Source organism: Bos mutus, chromosome 23, assembly GCF_027580195.1.
Source record: "Bos mutus isolate GX-2022 chromosome 23, NWIPB_WYAK_1.1, whole genome shotgun sequence".
Classification (NCBI taxonomy): Eukaryota; Metazoa; Chordata; class Mammalia; order Artiodactyla; family Bovidae; genus Bos; species Bos mutus.
The window spans coordinates 14,096,081-14,100,189 of record NC_091639.1 but is presented as its reverse complement, the minus strand read 5'-3'; the positions used below and the strand labels follow the sequence as shown (position 1 = coordinate 14,100,189).

The following is a 4,109-nucleotide window of genomic DNA, read 5'->3' as shown; positions in this document are numbered from 1 at the left end:
TTGCCTGGAGAATCCCAGGGACGGGGGAGCCTGGTGGGCTGCTGTCTATGGGGTCGCACAGAGTCGGACACAACTGAAGCGACTTAGCAACATAGCAACCCTCTTAAATAAAAAGTCCAGTTTAGATTTCATTTGTCATTTTAGAACCCTTGATAAAAAGTTTACCTCTGTGTTATCAATAGTTGGTTTTTGTTGTTGTTTTTGGTTTTGTTTTGTCATTAGAAATCTCCTCCCATTTTGGCATAAAGTAACATTGTCTCATTTGCTAAAGCATTTCCTTGAGTTGTAAATAATAAGGTGCCCTTCAGTAAGTAAAGCTATTGGAAGTCTTCATGGTTGATTTTACATTTGGAGAGAAATTACAGCTGAGAACATTTCAAGATTGCTGTGCCCGAAGTGAGGTGTCAGAACTTTGCAGTATAAACACCATTGTCCTTGCTTGGGTGTTTGACTCTGTTTGTGTTATTTAAACCCTTGAACGCTGACACTGGTGTCATTGTGAAATGCATGTTTTATCAACGTTAGCCCATGAATTCCTCAAACACCTTTAGTCTTTGATGAGTGATAAGTGGTAAAAATAATTTCATTACAGCTACCATTTGACTTTTATTAAATGCCAGAAGTATAGGGCATGCCTATTCAGGGCCCTCTGTACCAATTATTTCATGATAGAATGAAATCTGCTCAGCATGGGATGCTTCTGAAGTAGGATGAATGCCATCAAATTCTTCAATGAATCCCTCAACACATGTTTTCATTTCCTTCACATAGATAATGAAAAATGTACAGATCCCTGTGGGGCCCCACTTGTTATTTTCTGTTCCTTCTTTACCTGAAGATGCCTTTCTATGAATTTATCCTCTGAATAGCAACCTCTAGTTCACTAAGTAGCCACCTCATAGTTGCACAGTATTCCAACTGTGCAAGCAACAGCTGTGAACGAGAGAAATGCATATCATCATAGAGCTTATGGAGCTCAATATGTTAGCACTGTTTATTCAAAAGACCACCTGTGTTTCTGGGGAAATTGGAGACGTTCCAGAGGAGAATGAAGACGCAGCAGACAGTAATGAAACCTTCAGAGCTGTATGCCGAGGCATCATTGCCTTGGGTTAGAGACAAGGCGCCAGTCCTGCGGGGAACTTGATTTCTAATATCTCTAGCAGAGCATTCTTGGTTCAAGTATTAATTAGCAAGTCGGTGACTCGACTCCCCAGCTCCATTTTCTCACATATAGAGAGGATTTGTAGTCTTGATTGTCATTGGGAGAGAAAAAATTACACTGATATGCCAGGGGAAATGATTCTGCTTGTTCCTTTTTTAAAGCTATATTTTTCCATGTTTGGTTTCACATTTGTGGAGGTTATTTTATTGACCATAAATATTGAAAAATATTGTTTTCTCTTAAATAGATAACGACTCTGTCTCATCCAGGTTGTTGAGCAAAACTGAGTTTCTTGACCCATCTAAAGTTTTCCTGTTAACTGTGACAAAAGGGGAGAGAAAGGTCGAAGAATGGATGAGTGAATGATGCATTGTGATACCTGGTGTTCTTACAATGAAGTGAAGTGAAGTGAGGTCACTCAGTTGTGTCCGACTCTTTGCGACCCCATAGACTGTAGCCTACCAGGGATCCCATCCATGGGATTTTCCAGGCAAGAATACTGGAGTGGGTTGCCATTTCCTTCTCCAGGAGATCTTCCTGATCTAGGGATTGAACCCGGGTCTCCCACATTGTAGGCAGATGCTTTACCATCTGAGCCACTAGGGAGCAGCCAAACGGTAGTCACCACAAAATCTGACCCGTACAGGGATTGAACCTGCGACCTTGGCATTATTAGCACCACGCTCTAACCAACTGAGCTAACTGGCCAGATACCTTCTTATAATAGAGATTGCCAACAAAGGGAAAGTGCAGCATTTGCCTGCCAGGATATCTAAACTGAGGCTTCCCAGGTGGCACCAGTGGTAAAGAACCCATCTGCCAATACAGGAGACACAAGAGATGCGGGTTTGATCCCTGGGTCAGGAAAATCCCCTAGAGGAGGTCATGGCAACCCACTCCAATATTCTTGCCTGGAGAATCCCATGGACCGAGGAGCCTGGTGGGCTACAGTCCATGGGGTTGGAAAGAGTCAGACCTGGACTCAACTGAAGTGACTTAGCATGCATATATCTAAACTGAGTGTAGCCTCAGGATAGGATAAAGCAAGCACTTCTTTCTCTTTCCAGGTGTGTCCTCAATGAGACTGAATTGCAGATCACACTGTCATAGTAACCTAGGGTCGCTCTAAGTGAATAGTGCTATTGTTGCTGGATATTTCTACATCTTATTTACCCCTTTCAAGGTGCTATGGTAATTTCAAGGCATCCCTTCAATACTTGGGTATCTACCTAGCCTGGGTGTCATGGTAACATTTTCTGGGTTGTTTGTTTACACAGCTTCTAAGTGCAGAGCTGTCTCCCCAGAGCATCTCAAGATTATTTCACATTAGAGAAAACAGCTACCTGGGACTGAGCTGATTTATAAGTTGCTTCCTTTAAGTAACCTCCAGAACACACTTTTGTTTCTGGTTTGCCTAGCTTTTTTATGAAAGCATGGGTACGGGGTGTGGGAGGAAACAAGCTTTGCCAAATAATGTAATGTGGTCTCTGCCCAAGTCCATTGATTCCTTGCACTACAATGTGCTTCTTTGGTATTTTTTGCAGAATCCATGGACTTGGTTTTGAAATGAGGTTTGGTGAAGGTGCAGGTTATGAAAAGAAGTATTAGAGATAAATGTGTTTTTACCTAAGAGTCCAGGCTACTTGTTTGCCAAAAGCTGGCAGAAAACCAAGAAAAAAAAAAAAAGAATATAGACTTATCAGGGTATTGGAGTGGAAAGCAGAGGGCAAATATATATAGGATTATAGTGTTAAAAATGCATGAGGGCAAGAGAAATAGCTCTTGGTTTTTGAAATGTGTTATACATATATGTGCTTTTTTTCTTTCCCTCATTTCCCCACACACACTCCATATGAAATTCTTGATGCTATAAGAGACACTCTTTGCCACACAATGAGTATTTGTGTGAACCGTATTGTGGGCCAGGGCGGCTGAGCATTCTCGTTCTGGCTAGTTAATTGGGGCTGAAAAGGAAATGCCTAGACCTGCCTGTAAAAAGTTTCCCAACTATTCCTTTTGCAGCTGTTCTACCTGAGAGTGGGTTTATAAGCCAAGATCTGGTGTGGGGTGGCAACAGTGGTTAGGAGGTCCGCCAGCAGAGGAGGCCCCCTTCAGAGACGGCTTCCACACCTGTGCTTCAGGAAATAAAATTTCCTTTGTTATTTCTCCCTCTTCTGTTTTCACTAGTGTAACAGTGTGAGTTATTGAAAAGTTAATTGGGGTCCTGTCCTTTTTGCAGACCTGCAGTCTTCCACAAAAAGAATGAGAAGGTAAGTTTTTCTCCCCTTTAAGTCAAAGTAACATAAGCAGTGCTACCGCAAGAGTGGGTCCAGGGACCAGTGGCGTCACCCAGGAGCTTGTTAGAAGTGTACAGTCTCGGGGGACTTCGCTGGTGGGCCAGTGGCTAAGACTCTGTGCTCTCAGGGTAGGGGGCCCGGGTTCCATCCCTGGTCAGCAGTATCTAGGGAACTAGATACTGCTTGCCATAGCCAAGAGTTCACATGGTAGAACTAAAGATCCTGTGTGCTGCAACTAAGACTCGGCACAGTGGAAGAAATAAATATGTGAAAAAAAGAAACTGTACGTTTTCTGGAACTTCCTGGTGGGCCAGTGGCTAAGACTCTGCACTCCCAATGCAGGGGCTCATGTTCAATCCCTGGTCGGGGAACTAGATCCCGCATGTTGACACTAAAGGTTCTGCATGCTGCAGTTAAGACTAGGTACAGCTAGATAAAGAAATAATAAAAAAAAAAGAATTGTACATTCTCTGGCCCCACCTCAGGTTGACTGAAGAAGAATCTCTGTGGTAGAGGCCTGCAATCTGTGTTTTAATAAATTCTCCAGGGAGTTTTAGGGTGTGAGAAGGAGTGGTGGAGGGAAGAGACTGCCTTGGTGTTCAGAGTCCGTCACAAGTGTATTTTGCTGGATTGTCCCAGAGAGATGA

At 43.1% G+C, this 4,109-nt stretch overlaps 1 non-coding gene across 1 annotated transcript; it reads right to left on the bottom strand.

The window, feature by feature from the left end:
* Positions 1 to 1,799: 1,799 nt before the first annotated feature.
* TRNAI-AAU (transfer RNA isoleucine (anticodon AAU)) lies at positions 1,800 to 1,873 on the bottom strand. Its single transcript has one exon. It is a non-coding gene; the product is annotated as a tRNA-Ile (tRNA).
* Between the last annotated feature and the right edge of the window lie 2,236 nt (positions 1,874 to 4,109).